Source organism: Pteropus medius, unplaced genomic scaffold, assembly GCF_902729225.1.
Source record: "Pteropus medius unplaced genomic scaffold, Ma_sr-lr_union100, whole genome shotgun sequence".
In the NCBI taxonomy this organism is placed as follows: Eukaryota; Metazoa; Chordata; class Mammalia; order Chiroptera; family Pteropodidae; genus Pteropus; species Pteropus medius.
Genome location: NW_024349800.1, coordinates 64,807,324 through 64,830,499, shown reverse-complemented (window position 1 = coordinate 64,830,499; position 23,176 = coordinate 64,807,324). Strand labels below are relative to the sequence as shown.

The window sequence follows — 23,176 nt, the reverse complement described above, 5'->3', positions numbered from 1 at the left end:
GATGATGAAAATGTTCTGAGTATAGATTGTGGTGATGATTACACAACATTGTAAAAGTACATAATGCCACTGAATTATACACTTAACATGGTTTAAATGGCAATTTTTATGTTATGCATATTTTCTAGAATAAATTTATTTTTGAAATTTTATTTCCTCCTTCCTTGGATTGTATTAAACTATCCTTGCAGTATAAGCGAGGTCATCTATAGAGAATGGCTAGTGTTGTTTTTCTGTATTTTCCCTCTATCAAATATAGTTTAAAAACATGTTAATCTGATTACCAATCACATATTCAGGTGGATGGGCGTTATCAGTGCCAAATGCAATAGTCATGCCCCACGCATCAATAATACCCACAGTAAGATCCATGAAACTATCTCTCATAATAAGATTCTGTATATGGTCCTGAAAGTCACTAAACATCTCTGCATTTAGATATGTCTTCCTGGTGTTTTCGGTTTTAAGGATCATCTTGGTCTCTGGGCTTCGCAAGAACAGACATTCTATGGCCATTTGAACACTGATGGCCCTACAGATGAAAATGCTGATGGACAAGGGTCTAAAGTGCTGGCCAAGGGTAATGATAATGGCTGTATCACTGTCTTCTGCTACTTGATCAATTTCCTGTGGGATGTAGTTTTCATCTTTCATGGAGAACAGATTTGTGGTAATAAATGGAGGGCTATGCTTTTCTCACTGAATAAAAATATGTCTTTCAGCATCCAGAAGCACATGTATTTTAAAGATGCCAGTTCTATGATCAAAATATCTTAAGGCTGATGGAAAACAAAATGATAAATCTTTTAACAAAAGGAAAACAATGATGTAATTTCAAAATTCATTTATAAAATTTATAAAATTTATAAACATTTATAAATTTCTAACCAATATCACTTCTAACTATAATAATATTGCTATCTATGGGAAGTAGAGAACTTCACCAGATGCATTAAAATCTTAACAAAATTTTGAATTTTTTATTAGAAAATAGAAAGAAGGAAAATGTTAATATGTTTAGTTTAAAAAAAAAATTAATTATATACTAAAAGCCCAAACCCAAATGCTTGGCAAATCAAAAAATAATAATAAAACAAACATCAGGAAAAAAAGTAAAGAATCCTAATTATTATCAAAATAACCTCAAAAGTCAACTATAATTTCAAAATAAAATAACATACATACTTTTCAGAACTTTATGTAAATAGTTAATCCACTGATGCAGTGTTGAATCTCCCATGAGATAAATAAGTTTTCTCTTTAAGCAGTCATTTATATTTTTTGTTTCATTTAACTCGATCTGTTTGCAAAATGCGATAATCTACCTTTTTTTTTTTTTACAGTATAACCACTGGGAAAATGTGTCTTCATTCCAATCTGACATTTTTTTTCTACGTTCTGACTCTGGCAATAGAATTTCCATAGTAAGCAATTTTTATTACACAGATAACTTCAGAAACACCTTCTTCATTTTCCCCTTCTTCTCTCTTTTTTTCCACCACCTTTCACTATTTCTGCCCTCCCTTCTTCCACAAAATTTTTATTTTACAAGATCATGTTAAAGAGAGAAATTAAAAGTTTTCCCTGAATAGTTTTTCCTGGGGTGGGGATAGGTTTTTCTCTTGCACATTTGCAAAGTTTTCCTGGGTTTCTTCTTGTCCCCAAGACCACTTGACTATGAAACAGCCAGCTCAATCAAGAGGAAAAGTGTGGCTCTGCAGCCCAGCTGAATATTATACTCTTGATATTGGCTTTGCTAAATTGTAAATATCCTCCTCCCCAAACTACTTATCCATGAAAAAAACTTGAACACATTTATGAAATGATAGTCACACGTATTTCATTTTGTATGTACATAAACCATGTTCTCTGGTTAATCTTAAAACCCTTTAAATGCTTTATCGTTGTGCCCAGAATTGAACGTAATATTTTCAGTGTGGTCTGATTAGTGCAGAAAAAGGGAGGATCATTACCTCCTTATTTTGAATATTCCACTATGAAAGTAGCCTAAGCTGTATTCACTGACTCATATCAAGCTTTCACCTACGTAAAACTCATGACATTTTTATATTTGTGCCACTTAAAAACCACATCTTCTTTGTCATCTACCTAGATTATTAGGATTTGGGGTATAAGTTTAGGAACTTAAACTTTCGCATATTGAATTATATCAGGTTTACAAATGGCTCTGAAAAATAACAGCCTAGAACTATCTTTTAAGAAACCTCCTGACTTTACTAGAAATTACTGTCCAGACAAGAGAAAAACCAGAGATATTGAGCAGACTCGAGTTGCCTCAAGAATCTGTGTACTCTCTTTGGTGTAAAAGTTGGGCATGGATGATAATTGCCATGGCAGAAAAGGGAAGCTTTAGGTATGGGTTCATTATTTATATCTATGTTCTCCACAAGGTTTTGCAAAGTTCTTTGCCTACAGTAGGTCCTCAATAAACATTTGCCGAACGCATTAAAGAAGGACAATGAGTTAATGTATGCCCTGTTCATTGTTATAACAGAAGTCATTTGCTTTTCTGAAATTCGTTTTCATTACAGTAGAGCAGAAACATCACTTTTATGAGTAAGATGGCTTTGCATTTACCACTGAAGGTCATGTGATAAAATTGAAAAAAAAAATCCACAGAAATTGCTAATTTATAGAACTCCGACTGAGATGGCTCGGCTGAAAGACAGATTAGAAACCACCAAAGAAATTTCCCAACTCTATTGTTCATCTGAACATTTCATATAGCTCCAGTACTGTTTATTGGTTTTTCAGGAATAAATCTCAAGTTTAAATGCAAATAACCTGTACATTTTAAGAGAAGGCAATTGAACTTAAGGATTGCCTAGACTTTTATATCTGATTCAGGGTGAAAATTGGTTTAAATTGATATGAAAATAATTTCCAAGAAGAAAATCTCTTCTGTAAAACCCAAAGTGATTGATACTATTTGTCCCAGGGAGGAGAGATCAAAATGGTTAATCTCAAAAAAATATCTCGAGGAGAAAAAAAATGGTGTAGATAATAGAGGCTCTGTTCATCCCTCTGGCAACCAAATCAAAGTTGTGACAGAAACAAGGAGCAGCAGCAAGGAAAAATTGCCTGGGATCTAGATGAACAAGCCATTCAACTAGGGAGAAATCCAAGAAATCACCCTGCAACAGCAGAAGGTAGGATGGGGCGAGGACACGGGGCTGCCCAGTCCCAAGCAGCTGAGTGAGACAGAGGCTGTGGCAGCGGCAGTGGCAGCGGCAGAAACCTCTTAAAGGGGCCGCACCTGCGAGCGCATTTTCACGGTGACGGACATGTTCACTCTGAGCACCAGTGCCCAGTCGGCTGCGCAGGGGGCATCAGGGACTTACAGGGAGACATTGTCAGAGTGAGGATGGAGGTGAGATGCTATTAGTACAGAAGTGTCAGCAGTATCCATTGTTCCCTGGTGAGCCCTCCCCCATCTTAGTGTGCGGACACAGCACTGCCATTGCTGTGACGTCATCAAATGGGATAACAAAGGTCACTCTGCCCAGAGCATTCCCTGAAAACCCTGCCTCCCCCAACTCGGGCCTCAACCCAAGCCACATCCAGGTACATTGTTACAAAGTCAGGAGCTCCTCACTGAGGCTCACACTGGTGTGGCCTTTTGAGGCAACTGTAAGCACAGCATCTGTGGATTTTGCTTGCTGAATCTTAACAGGTGGCCCCGGAGAGGTAGAAGCTTGGGCTCAATTTGGCCTGCAGCTGAACCTCTCTCAGGACTGTGCCACTGGACAGACACCTACTTCACAAACCCACACTAATAAGACTGGGAGACTTAGGAGCTTTACTTAGTACATAGAAACAGACATGGAAAGTCAGCCAAAATGAGAAGACAAAGAAGCAGAAACCATATGACAGAACAGAACAGAGATCCAGATATAATGGAGTCAAGTAATCTAACAGATGCAAAGTTCAAAACACTAGTTATAAAGATGCTCAATGAATTTTTGGGAAATGTGGAGAACTCCAACAAAGAGATAAAAATGGAAATGAAAATTATAAAGGAACCAGTCTGAAATGGAGAACACATTATCTGAGATGAGAATTGTATTAAATGAAATAAACAAAGGCATAAACAAAGTGAATTAAGAAGAGGATCACATGCCCTATCTAGAAGACAGGAAAGCCAATCATGACACTCAATCAGAATGGCCAGAAAAAAGATGCCAAGACTATAAACATAATTTAAAGAGGATATGGGACACTATCAAGGCTCCAAATATTCGTCTGATCGGTGTAACTGAAGAAAATCAAGATGTTGAACAGCTGTTTGAAGAAATAATGATGGAAAACTTGCCTAGCCTGGTGAAGGAAATGGACATAACACCCCAGGAAGCTCAGAGGATTCCAAAAATCAGAGATCCAAAGAGGCCCACCCCAAGTCACATCATAATTAAAATGCCAAAGGTTAAATACAAAGAAACAATATTAAAAGCAGCAAGAGAAAAACAAATAATTACATATAAGTGAACACCCATACAACTGGCAGCTGCTTTCTCAAAAGAAACTATGCAGGACAGAAGGGCTTGGCAAAACATATTTGACAGTATGAAGACCCAGGATATACAACCAAGAATAATTTATCCAGCAAAGCTATCATTTAGAGTTGAAGGACAGATAAAGAGCTTCCCAGACAAAAAGAAGCTAAAGGAAATTATCGCCACCAAGCCAGAATTACAGGAAATGTTGGAGGGACTTCTTTAAGAAGAAAAAACATGTATCAAAAACAGGAATAAAGAATGGTAACAACTACATTTCTATCAATAAGTACCTCAAATGGAAAAGAATTAAGTGCTCCAACCAAAAGATAGAGTGGCTGAAAGGATAAGAAAACAAGACTCTTACGTATGAAAAGGAAGGGAATGGAAAAAGATATTGCTTTGATGAACCTAGAAGGCATTTAAGTCAGACAGAGAATGATAAACACTATATGATTTCACTTATATGTGGAATCTAAGAAATAAAAAGAATAAACTAATCGAAAACAGACTCACAAATATAGTGGACAATTTGGTGATGGACAGAGGGAAAATGGGTGAGGGGGGCTAGGAGAATGGGGTGAAGAGTTAAAGAAGTACAAATTAGTACCTGATAAATGGTCATGGGCGTGGGAAGCACGGCATAAGGAATGCAATTAGCATTAATACATTGGCTAGGTGAAGAGTCAGAAGAGAGAGGAAGCAATTGGGGGGATCATTTTATTAACTAAATAGATGTCTAACCAATGTACTGTATACCTGAAGCTAATTAAAATTTTAAAAATATATATCTTAAAGTAAGAATGAGCTTTAAATGAATAATTGTGAACATGACAGGCAACAGCTCAATAGACTTACTGTTATATGATAAGACCTCGATGGAGGTAAAGTTTTTCATCAATTCAACTCCCACATTGGACCTTCAAAAAATGAAAAAATAAGTTAGCCTGATATCTGTCCAGATATTAAAGTACAAATAAATAACTAGCTTAGCTGGATTGAATCACTCTTAACTTTCTGTAAATGCTTTTATTTATTTGTTTGTTTGTTTGTTTATTTGTTTAAATCTATTTAAGAGATTCTGGGGAAGTAAATGGGTCAGAATTCTGGAAAACTGTTCTGCTAATGACAGGAATCCAGGGATCTAGAAAGAGTCACTTACATCCCATGTGCAATTAATCAACTATATATATATATATTTATATATATATATATACGCGCATATAGTTTTTACTATACATATATATAGTTTTTTACTATACATATATATATATATATATATATATATATATATATATATATATAGTTTTTTACCTTCTAATTTTTTTTAAACAAGCCATTCTCTTCATCTTTACCACCTGTAGTAATTCAGGCTTTCATTGACATTTTCCTAGGCCAGTGCTTGTCAAATTTGAGCATGCATCAGAATTATCAAGAATGCTTAATACCACTCAGATTGCTGGACCTCATCTCTAGAGCTTTTGATTAAAAAAAAACCTGGTCACTTAAAGGGATATCTGCACCTCATATTTGTAACAGCCATGGCTATTATTCACAATAGTCATGTTATAAAAACAATCTCAGTGTCCATTAATGGATGAATAGATAAAGTAAATGTGGTCTATATGTAAAATATGGAGGACATAATGCTAAGTGAAATAAGTCAGATACAGAAAGACAAATACTTGCATGATCTCATTTCTTGTGGAATTTGGAAAAGCCAAACTCATAGAAACAGTAGACTAGTGCTTGCCAGGTGTTAGGGATTGGGCAGAATGGAGAGCTGTTGGTCAAAGGGTATAAATTGTTAGCTATAAGATGACTAAGTTCTAGGGATCCGATGTAAAGCATAGTAACTATAGTTAATAATAATATATTGTATACTTAAGTGTTCTCACCACATGCATACACTCTCACTCAAAATAGTAACTGTGAGATGATGGATATGCTAATCAGCTTGATTATGGTAATCATTTCACTATATATATATAAGTATATCAAAACATCACATTGTACACCTTAAATATATAGAATTTTATTTGTCAATCATGCTTTAATAAAGCTGGAAAAATTGTTCTAAGGTGAGGTTGAAAAATTTGGATTTTCAACAAGCTCTCAGATGAAGCTGAGCCTGTTTACCCAAAGACATTACTTTGAGAACCCTGTCCTAGATTATTATATTACCTTTCTGCCCCTTTGGTTTACCCAACCTAAATACATCCTCTATGCTGTCTACTGTATTCCCACACACATAATCTTTCCATGACTTTCCTTCATCAACCTACAGTATAAGGACCAATCTCCCTAACTGGCATACAACCTTGTATTAGTGTCTACTTCTCCAGCCTCATCTTCATGTTCTCCCCACCTTCACAAGCTCCTCAGGAGTCTATTTTACATACTCTATTATCTCCTTGAAAGTAGAACTTAGGTCAATCTTATTTACTATAATATTTCAAGTGTCTAGCACAGTGAGCTTCACCTCAAGATAATAGGTCTTACCAATTAAGATGGTGGCTATATCTGGTCAAATCAAATTCATTCTATTAAAATGAAATATATCCGAGAAAGGGAGGACTTCCAGATCCAGAGAAGACAAAGGAAGTATTTTCCAAAATTGAAAAGGATTGCCTGAATCCCAGGAAAGGATTTTTTTAGGTCAGGTGAGAATAATATTCTCCTCACTAAGGGGCAAGCAGACTGGAGAACTGAGAGTCCAGAGTAGCTGGACAGTGATGGCTGCATGAAGTGATGGAGTCATGGGAGACAGTGCTATACCCCATTGACTTTAGAGTAAGGTAGATTGGTTTTCCAATTCTGACTTCTGCAACTTACTATATATGTGATTTTGGCTAAGCTATTTAATATGTCTGTGTTTAAATTTCCACATGTGTAAAATGGGCATAATAATAATCACTACAAAGGGTTTTATTGAGAATCATATCACGCCTATCTTTGGCACAGGATTAAAATTTGTCACAGTGGAAAACTTGCACTTGTTCAAACATGTATTCCTCCACATCTATTCTAGGTAAGGTTGAAATTGATAAAAGAGATAAATACCTGGCCCTGTAAATTTGGTGACCAAAGTCAAACTTTGATGGAACATTAAAATTAGAATGAAAAATATGCACTCATGGCATAAAGGCATTCGTTTCCATGTGTCTTGTCTTCATATTGAGTATGCATGTGTGTGTCTGTATATATTATATTGCAGAAAGGGGTCTGTAATATTAAACCATAATAGAAACTGAAAGAACTGTTGATGATTATGTTGTCTATATAAAGTCTTCTCATGTGGTAAACCTTTGTTTATATTTTCTCATTATGATTATCAATAAAACTCTTAAATCAAAGAAAAAAAATACTTTTTTTAATTTTGAAGAAGTATCTGAGGAGATAGCATCTGATTCTGTAGCCAGGGTTGGGAGAGAAAACCCTGGTGGGAAAATATATTTACTATGTTACAAATGAAAGTGAAACAGGCATAGTCTATGGACTTGTGAGAACAAATGATGTCATTGAACCTGGCTTGGACCTAAGTAGGGGCCCTAGAGCTTAGCAATAAAATGATCCATGAGATTTCTTGTCTATGGAATCACTTGTGAGGCCAAGTATTCCTTGTATAGCGTCTATACACTAAATCACCTATGAGGAGACTCAGATCTCTGCTTCCATGCAGTGGGGAGAAAAAACTGGACAGTTTAAATAGAGCAGGGGATCCAGAAGGAAATGTGTTTATTGGAAAGTAAAACAAGGTCAGACGGATTATTGTCACTATATAGCCCTCTTGAGAAGCATGATGGGACCTAAAATATATGCAGATCTGCCAGATCAGAGACTTAGGATTTCCAGATAGCAGCAGGGAGAGTGTGCAAGGAGAGTTCCTTCCACATAGGCTGCAACAAGGACCATTTCACAAGGGAGCCAGATGTGGCCAATAGGAAATAAGGAGTCAGAACACGTATTCTCTTCCCTTAGAATTAACACATGGTTCTGAAGCCTTCAAGACAGAAAGGCCTCTATGTCTCCATGATCATTATTCCTTTTGTTATTAGTAAAATATTTATTTAGAAAAGAGATTTTCCATACCTTGATCAGGAAAACAGAAAGAAGAGAAAGTGAGATAAGCTCGAAAGGAAAATCTTGTAGAAATGTAGGGTCAGTTCTGCCGTGCCCTCTGACCTTGCATCATCATAATAATTGAATTGGATTTGAACTTGTATTTTAAGGATATTATGCTATACAGCTTGCTCTTCTGAACACACATCGGAAAACCAAGGCCTTTCCATAGCAGCAGCTCCCAAACTGTGAAACAAAAGTCACTTAAAATTCTCCATTAAATGCATGTTCCTTGGTCAAGTAACTTGGGGAAATGTTTTATGCTTTATCCACACTTGAAGGGATAGATACTAAAGTTACTGAGAGGGCTTGCTGCAAAGAAAACTATTTAATTATTTTCCCAGATTTTATGTCACTTATTCTTTCACTCTACAGTTATTGAGAACCTTCTAGGTGTTAGGCGTTGTGCTAAGTCTGTGAGACAAAATGGTAGGCCTCAGTGGCTCCCTATCAAACACAGATGACCTCTAAGGTTCCATCTACCCATCTGACCTCATCTCTCCCTCACTTGTTGCATTTCAGCCTCAGTGATCCCCCTCAGGTTTCCTGGAACATCCCAGCATGCTCTTGCCTCAGATTCTATTCCCTCTCTTGGGAATAGTATTTGCTCCAAAATTCACATAGCTCACTTCCTCATTTCATTTAGGTTGCTGTTCAAGTGACTCGTTCTCAGGTTGCTGCCTTACCTGACAACTCTTATTTATTTATTTATTTATTTATTTATTTATTTATTTATTATTTTTTTATTATGGTGACATTGGATAACAAAATCCAGTAAGTTTCAAGTGTACAATTCAGCAGTAAGGTGTGTATATATATATATATATATATATATATATATATATATTCTGAAGATGTTCCATTGATTGTTCGCGTTGTGTGTTCACTGCCCATAGCTGACCACTCTTTTAAAATAGCACCCACCAACATATTCAAATCCCTTATTCTGATGACTTTATGTTACAAATATATTTATATTCGTTGTCTTTCTCCCCCACTATAATATTGAATTCCAAGCACCTAGAGTTGTGTCTGAAATATAGGTGTTACCAACTATTTATAAATTGAATGAATTGTGAAAAATAGTTATAGTTATTGCCTCACAGAGCTTACACTTTAGCAAAAGATATAAAAAGATATTGAAAATTTAATAATGTAATAAGTGTTATGATTGGGGAAGAACAGAATGCAATGAAAGAATAAGGGACTAGCACTTTACCCAGACATGGAAGAAATGATGTCTACCCAAAGCACATGAAGTGCCAGAGCTGAGAGAGAACATGGTCCATTTGTGAAATAAAAAGAGTTCAATTTGACTGATAGAGAGCAAAGCAGCATAAAAGCGAGAGTCTGCAGAGCTAGACAAGTCCTTGTAAACATATTAAAGAGTTTGGATTTCATGCTCAAAGTAACGTGATCATAATAAGTGTTTTAAGCAAGGAAAAGTAAAAGTCATATGCATTTTAGAAATATTAGTCTGGGTGTAATGTAAAGAATAGATTGAAGGAAACAAGGTTGTAGGCAATGAACCCAGCTCTGGAGATTGTTACAATAATTAATTGAGGTATAATGATGATAATTATTCAAGGACAAAGGCACAGCAATAAGTGAAATGGCTGGGTTCAGGAGATTTTGGAAGATGCAATCGTAGAATTTAGCGATTCATTTCCTATAAAGAGTAAAGTAGACTGCATCATGACACTATCCACCCCCTTTTTATTCTGCATATCTTATTTTGCATATAATACTTTGCAGGATTGGTATTCTATGGAATACATTATAGGAAATAGTCATTTAGACAAAATTACTTAATCTGGAAGTATTATAAAACATAGAGAACTATAGGCATATGTAAAGTACTTCATTGGTTATATTCTTTTTAGCACATATTCAGGATGAATAAAACCACGGTTGTAGAGATGACCTGTATGGGACCCTGTGATTATTTACCAGCTAAACTGACTCTGAACGATGGATCTAATTAAACCTACTCAACATTCATTGACATGATTAAAGAGTTTGAATAGGAAAAGCTATCAGGAATAGATGGTCTGAACCAAGTCTACCTCTTTGTATCAATTGTTGTATTTGAAAGCTGGTTACCTGTGGAAAAGGCTCTGTTCTTTCTAATATAAGAAATTCTTTTATTTCTGGTGGTCACATGGATCAGGGCCTCACAGGGAACATGTAGAGGCCTCATGCAGTAGAAGGCTTTTTGGTCTCCTCACCCAGGTCCAGCACTTGAGTTTAGGGTCAGACCACATTCAAAGAAAATCCACTAGGTGCCACTGACAAACTGGTCTATGAAGACCACCCTGTCATAGCCTTGGTTCCTTGCCCTCCAGAGAGCCCAAACCCTCTCAGTGGGGTGGATGAGCAGGAGAATAGAGTGACCTGCCCTCCCTGAACAGAGTAAAGCTGAAAAGGTAGGTGCCATTGTCGAAGTCTGTTGCCTTTCCTGTGGTGCCTGCCTTCAGGTCAGGGGAGGACACCCTGGCCTTCAGGAAATCCCCACCATATTTCTTCCTGTGTCCCAAGTGGTCCACACCTCCAACAGGATGTCTAGCTGATCCCCTCTGCAGTATGTGTCTTGAGGGTTGAGGATGGTGGCTCTGCTGTGTGCGGCACTGGTGGTAGTATTCACATGGGTAAAAGGTCTAGGTGAGATCATCTGGTTTAGTTTCTCCATGATTCCCTTTATTCTCAGCTCAGTCTCTGCTGGTGAAACTCCTGGACTTAATGGTAAAGACATTCTGAAGATGTTCCATTGATTCAGGGTAATAGAGCTTTTCAAGATGAACGAGAACTGAAGTATTTATGGGGGAAGGATATATTATCAGTAAATAATATGGCTTGCTTTCAATATAAATTATTATGATTTAGTTTACATGCATTTCAGTGTGATACAATTATGTATCAAAAATTAATTTTAGCTAGCTTCCAGTTTGGGAATTAAAAGAATTGATGGACATGGACAATAGACTAGTGGTTCCCAGAGGATAGGGGAGAAGGGAAGGATGGAGGTACTTGGGGTGAAAGGGGTCAAATATGTGATGACAGAAAGAAATCTAACAATAGGTGGTGAACACACAATGCAATATATACTGTTGAATTGTACACCTGAAACTTACTGGATTTCATTAACCAATGTCACCATAATAAAAATTAATTAATTAACTAATTTTTTAGAAAGCACAGTGTCACAAAAACTCACCTATAATAGATAAATATTGTAAAAAAAAAAAAAGGAATTAATTGTCATGAAATGTGACTTCTGCTGCTGCCAGCAGATGATTTCTTTTGGAAGTCTTTGGCTTAAAAATTAACTATATAAAATAAGTGTGTATTATTGCATGATTGAATTGAAGCATTTACCTTTGCCATCCCTTCAACTGATTTATTTTTCTTTATAAAAATTATATAGCCATATTATAGACGATGTAAAAAATAGCAAATTTTAAAAAATATGATTCTTCCTAAGCTTTGATGTCTTTATGGTTTTTTTATCATGTCTACTCATTCTTTTCTCTTCCATGTATATAGTTTATCTAGTTGTAATCATATTAAAATATAGTTATAACACTTTTTGCAGCTAATATCATGTATTATAAACATTTTAATGTTGTTACATAATTTTCATGATTATTTTTAATATTGCATAATATTCCATCAAGAGGATATAAAACGGGCTGTGTAGCCAATGGTATTAAGTTTAATATCATTGGGGTATATCTATTTATTTACCTTTTACATCACATTTGGATATTTTTTAACTCTTTATACATAAGATTACTTCTTTATGATAGATTCCTAAGGATAGAAATACCAAACCATATATTTTTAAATTAAGTAGTCAATGGGTCAAAGAATATAAACATTTTTATTCTTCTTGACTGTCAAATATATTATCAAGATAAAAGTTTACATTGCCACCAGCGATATGTAAGACTACCTGTTATACCACACAGTGTCTCGTTGGTCATTAAAGCAAACAAAATATAAGCATATTAGTAATGCTCTTTAACAAGAGTACTAAGACAAATATTTAGTCAAATAAAATACTTGTTTAGCTGACAATAAATAAATGTTATTATATTCACCTGGACAACAAGGTAACTGGAAAAAATGTTATCAACAATTTAAAGACTGTTCAGGTCCCAGGAGTCTCCAAAGCCCCTGAAGATATACTTAGCTAGTGGCCTAAAATAAAATAGATGAGCCAGGATAAGAAAACATACTCATTTGTTTGTTCATTGACTTGTTCGTTTCTTGCTTCATTTTGTTAAGTTGACTGCTATTTAATATTTATGTGGAAAGGCTTGAAGCCCAGGTATACTATTTTCTCCTCATAATTATTGTCAAAGATTGTTCTAGAACAAGATATTTAGTTATGCCAAAACAAATATATAATGTCACATAAATCATATTCTATTAAGATAGTTGCCTGAATGAAAGATATGAACAAAATTCGTCTTCTGATCGATGACTTTGGATAGCTGCGTGTTCACCAAGAGAAAGGGTTTGTAATTGCATATATCAGTTGACTAAATCTCCTTTATGACATTCATCAATTTAAATATTTTGAGTTAAATTATAAAACATTGTCATTAAAACTATTTGAAAATTCATTAGGTGAAAATGGAGACTTGCTATTATTTTAAATTTATACGTATTTAAATAGTGTGTTTCAACTTTATTTTCCCTCAAATACTTGTTTTACTAATAAATTTCTTCTCCTGTAAAGGGTCTATTTCCTTTGTCCAACTGTTTATTTTGATTTCAATGTTTTTTTATTTCCCAGTTGATATCAGTTCTTTATATATATAATAAACATTCTAACATTTAGTCTCCCAATTTTACACAAAATATTTATCAGTTTCACTGCCTGACATGTTTAGAGGTATTTAACACTTAAAGCACTGAAAAATTCCTTTGTGACATACTTCTGTTGCTTCTAATCTTACACTGTTCTCTACCCTTTCATTTTCTAATTATTCGATTCTATTTTTCCCATATTTTCTATAATTGAATTTTTTTATTCTTTTGTCTATTTAGATTCAGTCAAGCTGATAGAAAGGTCTACTATGGTTATTATGGTAAATAAAGTTAATCTCTGCCCTCTTTACGAATCTTTATAATAATAATTTTAATTTAATTTTTTCTGGTTAATTATAAAAGGAAGACACACAATTATTATTTGCAGCTGATATGATTATATCCCAAGAAAGGCTAATCTAGTGTGAGGGACAAATGTGCAAACTTACTACAAGAAATGAATAATTTGAAAGATATGTAATAGAACTTCATGGGCACCTAAAAGAAATTTAGCAAACTTGGCCTGGGACAGTTAAAAATGGCTTCATGAAGGAAGAATGGGAATTATTGCTTAATAGCCACAGAGTTTCCATTTGGAGTGACAAAAATATTTGAAAATAGATAGTGGTGATGGTAGTACACTTTGTAAATGTAATTAATGCTATTGCAGAATACACTTAAAAATGGTTAAAATGGAAAAGTTTTGTTATATATGTTTGATCATACTTTTTACAATTAATAATGCAATATACCAGAAACCATTGAATTATACACTTTAAATGGGTGTACTGTGTGATATGTGAATTATGTCTCAATAAAACTGTTTTTGGTTTTGTTTTTAAAGAATGACTTCACAGAACTGATGACATTTGATTCTCAAAAGATGAGAGGGAGATTACCAGATAGAGAAGAAGGGAAAGCTATCTTTGGCTCTGGGGTTTTTATCTTTTTAGAAAACTTAATCTTCACTATATCTCTGTAAACCATGGCCATAGCCCAGAACCATTAACCTTCCCTAAAGTTCTTATGTTATAAAGATCCCAGTAATAACCAAATTAAAGAATCGAGGCTAACAGATGTTAAAGACATTCTGGAGAATTTTGAAAAATTATAACTGTTCTCTTGACCTGGGACTTCTAAAACAGTTTTCATCTGATTCCCCAGGGCTAAAATATGTTTATTCTTGAATTTCTTAGAATTCTTGTTTTCAGATTCATTTCCCAACACTGGGTCCTAAATGATCGAAGTGACAAACTCTAATAATAAGGAATTGGGGCTCTTCTCCACTAGCCAACAGTCATGGGCTTGAAACTCTGGAATCCCAGCTTAGTACTACTCTTAAGAGTAAGATTGCCAAAGACTTGGGATAGATAGCTTAATAAGACATCAGATAGTCCTAAAAAATAAAAATTTTTCTTTCAACACAGATATAGTGGTTACATGCTACAGATAAAAAAGCATTAAACTTTGATTCCTAATATCACCATTTATCTATGTGATTATATATTAGATGAAGTTCATTTCATCATTGTTAAGGTGGGGAATCTTCACACATAGGACATTCATGTTTAAAGAGAATAATAGAATAAACCTATTTAATTTCAGATGTGCTTCTTATAAGTAGCAAATCAGTGAATTTTTAAAAATTATTTCAATCTAATATGAGAAATTTATCCACCCTTAACTATTGTCTCTTTAAAAATTAGGATACAACTTCTCTTTTTATTTTAATCTTGGTATTTTACATAAGACATTGAGATAGCAAAGGAGGTGGAGGCAAAAGTCATGGAAAGGCATGAGGTTGAGTGACCATGTACAGATTTCATATCTTTTTCATTTTCTAATCTCATTTTCACTTATAACTCTAAGTAGAGTCAGAATTTAGGTAAGTCTAGAACTGGTGAGGACAGACCTGTGTATGTATGCTGTTATTTGTTTTGTTTTGTTTAACTAAAATACAGTAAAATTGACTTAATTTAATATACAGTTCTGTGAGTTTTAACATATGTCTAGTTTTGTGTAAGCACCACCACAATCAGAATACAGACTAGCTCCATCATTCCCACAAACTGGCCCTTTGTAGCATTATTTACAATAGTCAAGATATGGATGTAACCTAAGTGTCCATCAACAGATGAATGAATGAAGAAGAATCGGTACATATATACAATGGAATATTACTCAGCCATAAAAAAGAATAAAATTTTGCCATTCGTGACAACATGGATGGACCTAGAGTATATTATGCTAATTAAAATAAGTCAGACAGAGAAAGAAAAGTATCGTATGATTTTACTTATATGTGAAATCTAAAAAACAAAATAAACAAACAAAACAGAAACAAATTAGGGCACAGAGAACATTTTGATGGTTGACAGATGGGAGGGAGATTGAGAGATAGGTGAAAAGAGGGAAGGGATTAAGATGTGCAAATTTCCAATTATAAAAGTAGTCACAGTGATGTAAAGTACAGCATAGGAAATATAGTCAATAATATTGTACTAAGTATGTATGGTGCAAGAAATGGTGCTAGACTTATCTGGTTGATCACTTTGTAAGTTATGTAAATGTCTAATCACTATGTTGTACACCTGAAAATAATATAATTGTGTATGTCGACTCCAATTGAAAAATTAAAAAAAAAATATTTAAAAGGAAACACTAATATGGGTAGTGGGCAGGACCTGAGAATGTGAATTAAAGGATACAAGTGTGAAAAAGAAGAGGATTGAAGGAAGAAATGTAGAGAACATAGATATTTACATAGAGGACTCACAAAGAGAAACCTTCTGAGCTGTGGTCTGAGAACTCTATTTTTTACCAGTTCATACAACTAACTGTCTGAATGTTCCAGACTTATGGTCTTTCTTGTTTGGAGCTGGGAGTTTGTATTAGACCAAAGTGAGAGCGATACTTTTAAAAGAAATTGGGTTCAAATTTAGAAGAGCCTTGAATGGTTAATAAAGGAGTTGATCTCATCAATTATGTCATGTGTAAAAGCCGTGATGAAAGTTTCTGATCAGAACAAGATGATGAAAGCAGAATTTTTGAAAGATTAATTTTGTACTAAATGGTTGGGGGAGGAGAGAGTGAAGCAAGATCAGTTAAGAAAGACTGCAGAAAGGGAAAATCAAAAAACACTAACTGAAGTATGCAAAGAATAAGAAAACTGCTGTGAAGAAGGCAGAGGGCTGAAGCAGATTTAATTGGATTGGAGCCTCAGAGGCCAACGTCAGAGAGAATTTTTAGGCAGGATGGTTAGCAGTGCCAAATACTACAGAGATGGTTGAAAAATCCACCTGCCAGTGGAAATAATAATAATAATAATAGTAATAATAATAATAATAGTAGTAGCATAGATATTGTCAAAGGGATTAATGCTGAACAGAGAAACTTTTCATCCACATCTGTTGCTAAGATGAAAGGCTTTTAATTCTTGCCTTGAGAAAAGTGAGCATTCAAAGTCACTGTGACTTTCTCTGAAATTCTGGAAAAGGAAATAATTCCTACCTTCGTGTGGTCTTTTGAAGCCAAGTAAATGACCCAGAAAACTAAGATAAATATCAACATCATCAGTAATTTATGAGCTGTGGCATTTGAAAACAAAGTATCCTCTAAGAAAGAACAGGAGAAAGTCACACATTAAATCAAATAAACATGACATTGCTCTCTACACTTTGGTTCCTCCTCAGTACTTTCCAGAACAGGTCTATTTGCTACTGCCTCCTAGGTTTTCAGGAAGTTCCAATATATATTCTAATAGAAATCAGAAATGACAATCCTCCCTGAGGCAGGGAATCGAGCGGTTTGGAGGACTTCTGGTTTCTTCTCAGGTTGATTCTTCAGTTTGGAGTCATATCAGGGCTCTGAGCTTTTTCTCTCATCAAAGACTCAGTGGGCATAACAAGGTTTATACCCATAGCAACTGTTTACCCTTAGAAACACTTTTGTGGTGCCCTCTAATAAATCCTAGTCTCTAATTCTCTCTCAGATACACGCACACTTATACACATGCACACACACAATCATTATGTGGCGTCCTTCCTCACTGGTCTTACTGCCTACCAAGGCTTCAGTCTAAATCTCCCATTTGTTTTTTCAGGGAGCTTGTTTCCACCTAAGGTTTGTAATCTCTTCATGTTAAAGTAGTTGAGAAACTTTGCTATAAAAGTTCAGGGTGTATTCTTTAGAGTTGTCATTGCTGTGTAGCCAGAATTTTAGTTTTAGATTTTTAAACCCAGAATCCTAAAAGTATGTGGCAAAGAACTAAATTATAGCAGCGTTTCTCAAACATTTTTTTGTCCAGGATCTACAGAAAGAAAATCGTATCGAATTATCAAAGCCCATTCAGGTCATACACACACACAACACACTTCTCATAAAATAGTTACCACATAAAATGTACTGTGATATTTTCTAGTTACGCTATTTTAATCCATTCCATTTTAAAATTATTTTCTATGTCTAAATAAAATAATTTTACTATCCCTAAAGGGTTGCTACCACCATTCGAAAAGCAGTGATCGATCTATTGCTCTCTCTGCTGTCTCTGCCATTAAGCATGCAAATAAGAGTTGGAAGGTACCACACCAGTGGATGAATATCTTCTCCATCATATTCTCATACTCTTTCACAGGAATTATAGCCATCCAGAGTTTCTTTGGTTGAAGCAGTCTTTGCATTTATTTCAGGGTTAGAGTTTCCCTATAAGCTTCATTGATCAAAAGCTGAAATGCCATTTGTGGCCACAACATCCCAGCTGGAATAACAGCCTTTCTTTCAATGACTTGTTTCTGCTCACTCTACAGAGCCAGAAGACAGAAGCCATGAAGGAGTTCTTAAGTTTGTTTCAGAGATTAGATATATGTAATCACAGTCCAAGGTCACACTTGTTTGAGGCCTTACATATTTATATATATAGTGCACTTCCCTTGCTCTTGCCTTGGTTTTGCTGTTGTGGGATTAGTCACTTCCATAGTTGCAGGAGAAATATCTGAAAACCTGGAAAGAAAAATGGAAGCCCTTGTCCACAGTTTCTGAATGACTGAGAATTGATTTGGCTGGTTCATCTCAAGATTTGGAGTGCTTTTTTATAAACTCTCTTGCTTAAACAACTGCATACATTAAGCACTCCAACAACGATTTAAATTAAATCTCAGGCCATAAAAAGAAGAGCTATAGGTCTAAATCCCACTGGAATTTGCATCGTAATAGGGTAGGAGAGAACCCGAAAAATAAAATTCTGTCAATGAGAGGATCACTGTCACTGAAGGTGGTATCTGGTCAAAATGCAGCCACCTACCAAATGGCATGTTACCACCATATTTTATCAGCCATATTTAATTTTCATTGCTTTGCATGGGGCTGTCAATAGAGAGAAATGGACATAGACACAGAGATACCTAGATATAGAGATATCTAGATATAGATACAGATATATGGATATATATGTATATGTATATATAGATATCTATATACAGAAGTAGAGATAGAGATATCCAGATATGGATATGTGTAGAGATATACATGCATGTATTCATATACTTTTTAATATATGGATATACATATAACATTTGTTTGTTTGCATCTATACCAATCCCTCCAGGCACATACTCATAAAACTACATGGATATCAGGACTATGATCACAGCGTGTTGGAGATTGGCACAGAAATTCAGTAGGTAATTTCTAAAATAATTTTATTGAAAGAAAAGAGATATAGATCCCACCAATCCTTCCCCACTCCTTTTAAGGAATGTTTCTCTCTACTTACTGCCTTATGCTACAGTATTGTGACAATTATTATAGTATCCAAGATTCTTAAACTAAACTCTGGAAGTCTGCTTAGCTGTGTGGAATTAAGTGAAAACATGTAGCTCCGTAAATCCTTGATGATAAATGTGTGCTCTGAGCCACAGCATAATTAGCACAGCCATGTAGATTATAGCATAGTAAACAGACAAATGCTTTGTACTCCTAAAATATATTATTAACTCATTTTGTTTCCATAATAGTTACAGAGCTAATCAGGAAAGAAACTAGTACCCCCATGTAACAAAGAGCTTGGGACATAGAGTCCACAAAACTTATCTGAGGTCACAGCATCAGCAATTGAGCTGGGGCTAGAGTGCCAGGCCTTTGACTTGTGTGGGCCTGCAGCCCACAGGAATGGGCACAGTGGGTTCAGGGTATGAATCTCCAATCCTTGCGTAAATAAATGTACTAAAAGAAAGCTGACTTGTGTTTCTCAAATTAAAATCATTTTGCCCAGTGATAAGGGGAGTATTAGAGTGCATTTTGGAAGAAGAGAAGTAGTAGGTACTAAATAGCACGTTTTCCTATGGTGTTAATTTTACTCAAAGATTTGCAGAGGGAAGGTAGAATTAAAGCTATTTAATTAGTAAGTAGCTTTAGAAATTTTTGTCAATCTAATCTTCAACATTCCTTGGGGAAAATGTAACAGTTGCATGAATTTTTAAGATAAAAAACACTGCCAAGAAATTTTAATCCTTTAGCAAGATCTTTTTCAGCAATATCCATTGGCCTCTGAAGGCTAAAGTTCTGCTTTTGGAAGACATTTTGAGAGAAGTTTGACCTAAACTCAGAGAAACTCCTCTGGCACACACTTGGATAAAACCACGAGACTGTGTGAGTGTGTTGCCAACACCCTGTGGGAGAGAGTGTTCTGACCTTATCAACATGAGTATCCAGTTTGGGGACAGTGGAGGAAGGGAACAAACATTTGTTCTAGGCAGAACATTAAGAACTCATTCCTGAAATTTCTTTCCATTTGGAAGGATATTCGTGATTGTTCATAAGAAAGTATTCAAGAAGGCCTGGCTTTGTCTACTGCTGTCTGGACTGGGTAGGTAAGCTTCTCTGATTCTAGGATTCAGTATCAGAAAGACCACCTGCCTTGCAGGTATAAGCCACATTCTCCAATTTCAGCTTTCTTAGAAGCAATCATGAATTTAGGGGGCGGGGTGTTCTCCATTTGCTTACTCTTTTCTAGTTTCTCCACTCATTCAGAACTCAGACTGGAAGAGAGAAGGTATTTATTAGAACTCCTTTAAAAAATTATGAATTCCCTCAATACTATGTGTCATCAATTGCACTTGAGCTTTTAGTTCATCTTCTCATTTGACTCTCAGAAACTTGGAGAGTTTGAAAACATTATCCCCATTATATAGATAGAGAAAAGAAGACTCAAAAGGCAAAATAATTTGCGTATACTTATACAAGTCTATATCTGAGCCAAGGGGAGAGGGGTATAAACTATGGCCTGGACCAAAACTATGGCCTGGTATTGTAAATAAAGTTTCTCTTGGAAGACCTCCATACCCATTTGCTTACATACTGCCTATGACTGTTTTTTTCCCCATAACTGCAGAGTCAAGTATTTGTGACAGTGATCATATGATCCACAAGCCTAATATATTTATTATCTAGCCCTCGCTAAAAAAGTGAGTAGACCGAAAGAAGAGAAGGAGGCTGTACTCATTAAGTGGCGTCACAAAGTGGCAGAGAAATTATGATTAATTACAAGCTGTAATATGTGCCCGTGGGTCTAATTATCTAAAGTGGTGCAAAGAGGAAGGTCACTGGGTTGAAGAGAGACAAGAAACTATGAAGATTTAGATGTCAGATATGTCATTCCCATGTCTATTAAAAACTCACAGAATGAGAATGAGATTTGGGTTAGGGAGGAAGATCGTGAACTCAACACTGAACTCTTTTACAATGTACAGGAGAAGTTGACCATAAAGAAAAGAGGGCGGTGATGGGTGTTAACAGAAGAGAATGATCCTCAAAGGGAGGAGGAATTCTACAGAAGAGGGTGCTGTAGATAAAATTAAGAATGATTTCTATTTCATATTCCACATTCCTGATTTTGTACCCTCTAGCCCCAAACAGAGTGAATTGATTTTCCCTAAATTGTTGCCAGCATATGATGAGAAAATCTTAAGCAATCCTTAGGATTTTCAAGTATTAGAGAATATATCCAACATAACTGTATATTTTTTGTTTAAACAGCTTAATTGATCAATAATATATATACCATTAAATTCACCCATTTTAAGTGTACAGTTGACTAACTCTTAATTAATTTATCTAGTTATAAAATCATCACTAAAAATCAATTTTAGAACACTTCCATCCCTAAACAATTTTCGAACATTTCCATCATCCCAAAAGATTGCTCATGTTTATATGCAATCTCTTTTCATTCCCACTTCCAGCCCCAGGCAACCGCTAATCTGCTTCAGCACTCTCACCAAAATTCAATTTATTATAAATGGTTTATTTCATTGATCTAAAAGTCTATCCTTATGCCAGTACCAAACAGGCTTGATTACTGTTAATTTGCAGAAAGGTCCAAATTGAGATGCATGAATTCTCTGACCTTTTTCTTTTTTAAGATTGTTTTTGCTATTCTGGATCACTTAAATTTCCACATAAATTTTAGGAACAGCTTATTAATTTCTGCAAAAAAAAAAAAAAAAACTAGTTGGAAATTTGATGGCGATTGTGTTCATCTAAAGATCAATTTGGAGAAAACTATCATCCTAACAATATTAAGTCCTCTGATCCATGAACATGGGCTGTCTTTCCATTTGGGGCGGTATACTTTAATTACTTGCAACAATATTTTGTAATTTTCAGATTAAGATTTACACTTGTTTTATGTAATTTATTCCTAAGTACTTAATTCTTTATGCCACTACTACAAATGGAATTTTCTTAATTTTGTTTTCAAATTGTTCATCGATAATTTATAGAAATACAATTGATTTCTGTATACTGTGATCTTATACCCTACAATTTTGATGAACTCGTTTATTTGTTCTAATAGATTTTCAGTGGATTGCTTAGGATTTTCTATATAGGGCATCATGTCACCTGCAAATAGAGATAGCTTTACTTCTTCCTTTCCAATCTAAATGCTTCCTTTCCTTTTCTTGCTTAATTGTCCTGCCTAGAATCTCCAATACAATGGTGAATAGCAGTGGTGAAAGCATACATCCTTGCCTTTTTTCTCATCTTGGGGAAGATTTCAGTCTTTTACGACTAAATATGATGCTATTTGTGGGTTTTTCATAGATGCTCTTTATCAGATTGAAGAAGTTGCCTTCTATTACTAATATGTTGAGTGTTTTAGTCATAAAGCATGTTAAATTTTGTCAAATGCTTTTTTTTTATTATTATTTCTATTGAGATGCCCATGTGAGTTTTCTCTTTTACACCATTGATAAGTTGTATCACATTTATTTTCACATGTTAAACTCACCTTGCATTCCCGGGATAAATTCTTCTTAGTCATGGTGTATAATTCTTTTCATAAATTAATGGGTTAAGTGTGCTAATATTTTACTGAGCATTCTCATGTCTATATTCATGAGATATTGGTCTCCAGTTTTCTTGTAGTGTCTTTGTCTGGTTTTGTTACCAGAGTAATACAGGCTTCATAGAATGAGCTGCATTGTTAGATGCATATATTTTTCTAATTGTTGTATATCCTTAATCTATCGACCCTTATATCATTAGAAATGTGTTCCTCTTATCTCTAGTAACATTATTTTTTTAAGTCTATTTTGTCTGTTAATAGTATAGCAACTCTTTATGACTTTCTTATGACTACTGTATATATATATCTTTTGCCATCTTTTTACTTCTGATCCATTTGTATCATTAAATATAGTATGTCTCCTGTTGACAGTATATAG

The 23,176-nt window shown here is 34.9% G+C and overlaps 1 pseudogene; it reads right to left on the bottom strand.

Moving 5' to 3' along the window:
* Positions 1–249: 249 nt before the first annotated feature.
* On the bottom strand, positions 250–22,747 carry LOC120621563 (NXPE family member 2-like; annotated as a pseudogene).
* Between the last annotated feature and the right edge of the window lie 429 nt (positions 22,748–23,176).